The 7500-nt window shown below is 70.0% G+C and overlaps 1 non-coding gene across 1 annotated transcript; it reads right to left on the reverse strand.

Moving 5' to 3' along the window:
- Positions 1-2758: 2758 nt before the first annotated feature.
- Positions 2759-2877, reverse strand: LOC135977821 (5S ribosomal RNA). Its single transcript, XR_010595264.1, has one exon. It is a non-coding gene; the product is annotated as a 5S ribosomal RNA (ribosomal RNA).
- Positions 2878-7500: the final 4623 nt, after the last annotated feature.

Below are 7500 nucleotides of genomic sequence, written 5' to 3' on the forward strand. Positions count from 1 at the left end.
GGTGTGGGCGGGGGGGAGGCTTAGCAGTCGTCCCCAGGGCGGTCCGGGGGTGGGGGGAGGCCTCAGAGTCGTCCCTCCGAGAGCCGTGTCGGCGGCGGTGGCGGGTGTCAGGCTTTACGTCCAGCCTCCGGAGGGTGAGCGTCCTCGGACGCGATGCAGCCGCCGCAGAGAGGCAGCCTCCGAGGCAGGGAGCGGAGCACCGAGGCTGGGGAGTGGGGAGCAGGAGCCGGGGGGGAGGTGGGGGGCGTTCAGGACAACAGGTCAACCCCCTGGAAGCGGCTGTCAAATGTTCAACGTCCCCACTCGGCCACCAGGTCAAGCCCCGGGAAGCGGCTGTAAAATTCTCAAAGTCCCCACCGGGACAATAGGTCAAGCCCTGGGAGGCGGCTGTCAAATGTTCAAAGTCCCCACCGGGACAACAGGTCAACCCCCGGGAAGCGGCTGTCAAATTTTCAAAGTCCCCGTTCGGCCACCAGGTCAACCCGCTGAATCTACTGGGTTGACCTGGCGGCCGTTTTGCTTTCCGGCCACCAGGTCAACCCATTGGTTTCGACGGGTTGACCTGGCGGCTGGTTTGCTTTCCGGCCACCAGGTCAACCCATTGGATTCGACGGGTTGACCTGGTGGCCGGTTTGCTTTCCGGCCCGGGTGTCACCCCACTCCGAGGGCAGCACGGCAGTGGTCTTGAGGACCACAGAGGGGGGCTTAATAGTCGAGACGGAGCAGGTCCGGGGGAGGCTTAATAGTCGCCCCCCGGCCAGTCCGGGGGAGGCTTAATAGTCGTCCCCCGAGGACTCCGGGGGCCAGGCTTAATAGTCGTCCCCCCCCGGGCGCTCCAGGGGGGAAAGCTTAATAGTCCTCCCCCGAGGACTCCGGGGGCAGGCTTAACAGTCGTCCGCCCCGGGCGCTCCAGGGGGAAAGCTTAATAGTCCTCCCCCGACAGTGTGTGTGTGTGTGTGTGGGAGGGAGGCTTAGCAGTCTTGCCCCGGGCGGTCCGGTGGGGGAGGCTTAGCAGTCGTCCCCAGGGCGGTCCGGGGGTGGGGGGGGGGGGGAGGCCTCACAGTCGTCCCTCGGAGAGCCGGGTCAGCGGCAGTGGTGGGTTTACGTCCAGCCTCCGGAGGGTGCGCGTCCTCGGAGGCGATGCAGGCGCCGCAGAGAGGCAGCCTCCGAGGCAGGGAGCGGAGCACCGAGGCTGGGGAGAGGGGAGCAGGAGCCGGGGGCTGGGGCTGGGGGTGGGGGGCGTTCAGGACAACCGGTCAAGCCCCGGGAAGCAGCTGTCAAATGTTCCAAGTCCCCACTCGGCCACCAGGTCCACCCCAGTCTAGCAATGGGGTTGACCTGGCTGACGGCCGGTTAGTATCAAGGTAAACTCACCGTCGTCCACAGGAGGGCAGCTCTCAGGCCGGCCGGCTGCGGCTGACTCTGGGGCGGCGCCCGGTCCCGGCAGCGAGGGGCGGGGGGCGCGGAGCGAGACGGGGCTAACCGGGGGGGGGCGCCTCCTGCGACTTTGGGGGCCGCGGGTCGTCAGTGGCGTGCAGGCCGGGCCTCTCCCGGGGGATTCGGGGGGGCGGTCCTGCGGGCCGGGCGCAGGGGGCTCGAGCGAGCCCGGGCCGGTCCGCCCCGGGGCCGGGGTCTCCGCCTGCGGCTCAGGGGGGCGCGGGTCGTCGGGGGAGGAAGCCCGGGGGAGCCGCACACCGGCCCGCCAGGCCAGGCCTGGCCTGGATGGCCGCGGGGGGATTCGGGGCGGTCCCGCGGGCCGGGGGCCGGGCGCAGGGGAGGCGGGGGGGCCGAGCGAGTCCGTCCCGGGCCCGGGGCCTCCCCCTGCGGCTTTGGGGTCCGTGGGTCCCCGCTGGAGGAAGCCACTGGGAGCTGGACACCCGCCGTCCGTCCCGCCAGGCCAGGCCTGGCCTGGGTGGCCGCGGGGGGATTCGGGGCGGTCCCGCGGGCCGGGGGCCGGGCGCAGGGGAGGCGGGGGGGCCGAGCGAGTCGGGCCCGGGCCCGGGGCCTCCCCCTGCGGCTTTGGGGTCCGTGGGTCCCCGCTGGAGGAAGCCGCTGGGCGCTGGACACCCGCCGTCCGTCCCGCCTGGCCAGGCCTGGCCTGGGTGGCCGCGGGGGGATTCGGGGCGGTCCCGCGGGCCGGCGGCCGGGCGCAGGGGAGGCGGGGGGGCCGAGCGAGTCGGGCCCGGGCCCGGGGCCTCCCCCTGCGGCTTTGGGGTCCGTGGGTCCCCGCTGGAGGAAGCCGCTGGGCGCTGGACACCCGCCGTCCGTCCCGCCTGGCCAGGCCTGGCCTGGGTGGCCGCGGGGGGATTCGGGGCGGTCCCGCGGGCCGGCGGCCGGGCGCAGGGGGTCCGAGCGAGTCCGTCCCGGGCCCGGGGCCTCCCCCTGCGGCTTTGGGGTCCGTGGGTCCCCGCTGGAGGAAGCCGCTGGGCGCTGGACACCCGCCGTCCGTCCCGCCTGGCCAGGCCTGGCCTGGGTGGCCGCGGGGGGGGATTCGGGGCGGACCTGCGGGCCGGCGGCCGGGAGGGTCCGGGCCAGTCCGCCCCATGCCCGGGGTCTCCCCCAGCGGCTTCGGTGGCCCCGGGGGGGGTCCTCCGCGGAGGAAGCCGGGTGGGTGGGGAGCCGGACCCCAGGCGCCCAGACCCGTGACCTGCGGCCGCGACCTCCGACTCGGCAGGAGCGACGAGGGGCTTTCCGGCCCGTCCCCCCCTCTCCTTCCCCCCCAGAAAAGGAGAGAGAGCTGACTCGGACCGGGAAAAGCTGCCTACGGCACCTGGGATTCCCAGGCGGTCACCCATCCAAGTACTAGCCAGGCCCGGGACGGTTTACCTTCCGAGATCGGACGGGATCGGGGGCGTTCGGTCCGGTATGGCCGTAGGCACCCGGCCCCGCGCCTCCTCGCCCGCTTTCCCCTGCCGACGCCCGGGCCTGCCGCACGGTGAGCCCCGGTCGGACTGCCCCCCCCCCTGCGGCAGGGCCCCCGTCTCTCGCGGGCCCGGTCCTTTTTTCCTTTTCGAGCTCCGGGGCCCGGGCTGGCCGCCAGAGCCCCTCCGCCCGCCCTCCCCGGCGTCGGGGAAAATACTGTCCCGGACTTCCAGTGCGCCCGATCCTGTCAGCCGGGGGGTGGGGAGGGGCAGTCCCTCGCTGCGGCCGGGGAGGGTGAGCCCAGGGCGGCTTGCCTGCCGTGCGAGGCCCCTCTCGGCCACCAGGTCAACCCCGAGTCGAAAGGGCTGAAAAATTTTCAGAGTCCCCTCCCGGGCACCAGGTCAACCCGTGGAATCGGACGGGTTCACCTGCTGGCCGGTTCGCTTCCCGGGCACCAGGTCAACCCGTGGAATCGAAAGGGTTCACCTGCTGGCCGGTTTGCTTTCCGGCCACCAGGTCAACCCCTAGGGGTTTTAACGGGGGCACGCCCGGTGGCCTCTTTCCCGTCCGGTCACCAGGTCAACCCGGATCTCCCTCCTTCCCTGGGCGTCCCCTCCTCGGAGGCGTCAGGTTCCATTCCCCCCCCCCCCCCCAGACTTCCAGGGGCCCGATCCAGTCGGCCGGGAGGCAGTCCCTCGCTGCGGCCGGGGAGGGTGAGCCCAGGGCGGCCTGGTCCATGTCTCTAGTGGGCCCGATCCTTTTTTTTTTTTTCGAGCTCCGGGGCCAGGCCCGCCCGGGCAGCCCTCCTCGGAGGCGTGGGGCGATTTCCCCCCGCCCCCAGACTTCCAGGGGCCCGATCCTGTCGGCCGGGAGGCAGTCCCTCGCTGCGGCCGGGGAGGGTCAGCCCAGGGCGGCTTGCCTGCCGTGCGAGTCCCCTCTCGGCCACCAGGTCAACCCCGAGTCGAAAGGGCTGAAAAATTTTCTGAGTCCCCTCCCGGGCACCAGGTCAACCCGTGGAATCGAACGGGTTCACCTGCTGGCCGGTTCGCTTTCCGGCCACCAGGTCAACCCGTGGAATCGAAAGGGTTCACCTGCTGGCCGGTTCGCTTTCCGGCCACCAGGTCAACCCCTAGGTTTTAAGGGGGGGGGACGCCCGGTGGCCTCTTTCCCGTCCGGTCACCAGGTCAACCCGGATCTCCCTCCTTCCCTGGGCGCCCCCTCCTCGGAGGCGTCAGGTTCCATTCTTTTTTCCAGACTTCCAGGGGCCCGATCCAGTCGGCCGGGTGGCAGTCCCTCGCTGCGGCCGGGGAGGGTGAGCCCAGGGCGGCTTGCCTGCCGTGCGAGTCCCCTCTCGGCCACCAGGTCAACCCCGAGTCGAAAGGGCTGAAAAATTTTCAGAGTCCCCTCCCGGGCACCAGGTCAACCCGTGGAATCGAACGGGTTCACCTGCTGGCCGGTTCGCTTCCCGGGCACCAGGTCAACCCGTGGAATCGAAAGGGTTCACCTGCTGGCCGGTTCGCTTTCCGGCCACCAGGTCAACCCCTAGGTTTTAAGGGGGGGGACGCCCGGTGGCCTCTTTCCCGTCCGGTCACCAGGTCAACCCGGATCTCCCTCCTTCCCTGGGCGCCCCCTCCTCGGAGGCGTCAGGTTCCAGTCTTTTTTCCAGACTTCCAGGGGCCCGATCCAGTCGGCCGGGAGGCAGTCCCTCGCTGCGGCCGGGGAGGGTGAGCCCAGGGCGGCCTGGTCCATGTCTCTAGTGGGCCCGATCCTTTTTTTTTTTTTCGAGCTCCGGGGCCAGGCCCGCCCGGGCAGCCCTCCTCGGAGGCGTGGGGCGATTTCCCCCCGCCCCCAGACTTCCAGGGGCCCGATCCTGTCGGCCGGGAGGCAGTCCCTCGCTGCGGCCGGGGAGGGTCAGCCCAGGGCGGCTTGCCTGCCGTGCGAGTCCCCTCTCGGCCACCAGGTCAACCCCGAGTCGAAAGGGCTGAAAAATTTTCAGAGTCCCCTCCCGGGCACCAGGTCAACCCGTGGAATCGAACGGGTTCACCTGCTGGCCGGTTCGCTTTCCGGCCACCAGGTCAACCCGTGGAATCGAAAGGGTTCACCTGCTGGCCGGTTCGCTTTCCGGCCACCAGGTCAACCCCTAGGTTTTAAGGGGGGGGGACGCCCGGTGGCCTCTTTCCCGTCCGGTCACCAGGTCAACCCGGATCTCCCTCCTTCCCTGGGCGCCCCCTCCTCGGAGGCGTCAGGTTCCATTCTTTTTTCCAGACTTCCAGGGGCCCGATCCAGTCGGCCGGGTGGCAGTCCCTCGCTGCGGCCGGGGAGGGTGAGCCCAGGGCGGCTTGCCTGCCGTGCGAGTCCCCTCTCGGCCACCAGGTCAACCCCGAGTCGAAAGGGCTGAAAAATTTTCAGAGTCCCCTCCCGGGCACCAGGTCAACCCGTGGAATCGAACGGGTTCACCTGCTGGCCGGTTCGCTTCCCGGGCACCAGGTCAACCCGTGGAATCGAAAGGGTTCACCTGCTGGCCGGTTCGCTTTCCGGCCACCAGGTCAACCCCTAGGTTTTAAGGGGGGGGACGCCCGGTGGCCTCTTTCCCGTCCGGTCACCAGGTCAACCCGGATCTCCCTCCTTCCCTGGGCGCCCCCTCCTCGGAGGCGTCAGGTTCCAGTCTTTTTTCCAGACTTCCAGGGGCCCGATCCAGTCGGCCGGGAGGCAGTCCCTCGCTGCGGCCGGGGAGGGTGAGCCCAGGGCGGCCTGGTCCATGTCTCTAGTGGGCCCGATCCTTTTTTTTTTTTCGAGCTCCGGGGCCAGGCCCGCCCGGGCAGCCCTCCTCGGAGGCGTGGGGCGATTTCCCCCCCCCCCAGACTTCCAGGGGCCCGATCCTGTCGGCCGGGAGGCAGTCCCTCGCTGCGGCCGGGGAGGGTCAGCCCAGGGCGGCTTGCCTGCCGTGCGAGTCCCCTCTCGGCCACCAGGTCAACCCCGAGTCGAAAGGGCTGAAAAATTTTCAGAGTCCCCTCCCGGGCACCAGGTCAACCCGTGGAATCGAACGGGTTCACCTGCTGGCCGGTTCGCTTTCCGGCCACCAGGTCAACCCGTGGAATCGAAAGGGTTCACCTGCTGGCCGGTTCGCTTTCCGGCCACCAGGTCAACCCCTAGGTTTTAAGGGGGGGGGACGCCCGGTGGCCTCTTTCCCGTCCGGTCACCAGGTCAACCCGGATCTCCCTCCTTCCCTGGGCGCCCCCTCCTCGGAGGCGTCAGGTTCCATTCTTTTTTCCAGACTTCCAGGGGCCCGATCCAGTCGGCCGGGTGGCAGTCCCTCGCTGCGGCCGGGGAGGGTGAGCCCAGGGCGGCTTGCCTGCCGTGCGAGTCCCCTCTCGGCCACCAGGTCAACCCCGAGTCGAAAGGGCTGAAAAATTTTCAGAGTCCCCTCCCGGGCACCAGGTCAACCCGTGGAATCGAACGGGTTCACCTGCTGGCCGGTTCGCTTCCCGGGCACCAGGTCAACCCGTGGAATCGAAAGGGTTCACCTGCTGGCCGGTTCGCTTTCCGGCCACCAGGTCAACCCCTAGGTTTTAAGGGGGGGGACGCCCGGTGGCCTCTTTCCCGTCCGGTCACCAGGTCAACCCGGATCTCCCTCCTTCCCTGGGCGCCCCCTCCTCGGAGGCGTCAGGTTCCAGTCTTTTTTCCAGACTTCCAGGGGCCCGATCCAGTCGGCCGGGAGGCAGTCCCTCGCTGCGGCCGGGGAGGGTGAGCCCAGGGCGGCCTGGTCCATGTCTCTAGTGGGCCCGATCCTTTTTTTTTTTTTCGAGCTCCGGGGCCAGGCCCGCCCGGGCAGCCCTCCTCGGAGGCGTGGGGCGATTTCCCCCCCCCCCAGACTTCCAGGGGCCCGATCCTGTCGGCCGGGAGGCAGTCCCTCGCTGCGGCCGGGGAGGGTCAGCCCAGGGCGGCTTGCCTGCCGTGCGAGTCCCCTCTCGGCCACCAGGTCAACCCCGAGTCGAAAGGGCTGAAAAATTTTCAGAGTCCCCTCCCGGGCACCAGGTCAACCCGTGGAATCGAACGGGTTCACCTGCTGGCCGGTTCGCTTCCCGGGCACCAGGTCAACCCGTGGAATCGAAAGGGTTCACCTGCTGGCCGGTTCGCTTTCCGGCCACCAGGTCAACCCCTAGGTTTTAAGGGGGGGGACGCCCGGTGGCCTCTTTCCCGTCCGGTCACCAGGTCAACCCGGATCTCCCTCCTTCCCTGGGCGCCCCCTCCTCGGAGGCGTCAGGTTCCAGTCTTTTTTCCAGACTTCCAGGGGCCCGATCCAGTCGGCCGGGAGGCAGTCCCTCGCTGCGGCCGGGGAGGGTGAGCCCAGGGCGGCCTGGTCCATGTCTCTAGTGGGCCCGATCCTTTTTTTTTTTTTCGAGCTCCGGGGCCAGGCCCGCCCGGGCAGCCCTCCTCGGAGGCGTGGGGCGATTTCCCCCCCCCACCCCCAGACTTCCAGGGGCCCGATCCTGTCGGCCGGGAGGCAGTCCCTCGCTGCGGCCGGGGAGGGTCAGCCCAGGGCGGCCTGCTTGGCGGCCGGGTCCATGTCTCTAGTGGGCCCGATCCTTTTTTTCCCTTTTCCGGCTCCGGGGCCCGGGGTGCTCGGGTAGCCCTCCG

This window comes from Chrysemys picta, unplaced genomic scaffold (genome assembly GCF_011386835.1).
Source record: "Chrysemys picta bellii isolate R12L10 unplaced genomic scaffold, ASM1138683v2 scaf36, whole genome shotgun sequence".
Classification (NCBI taxonomy): Eukaryota; Metazoa; Chordata; order Testudines; family Emydidae; genus Chrysemys; species Chrysemys picta.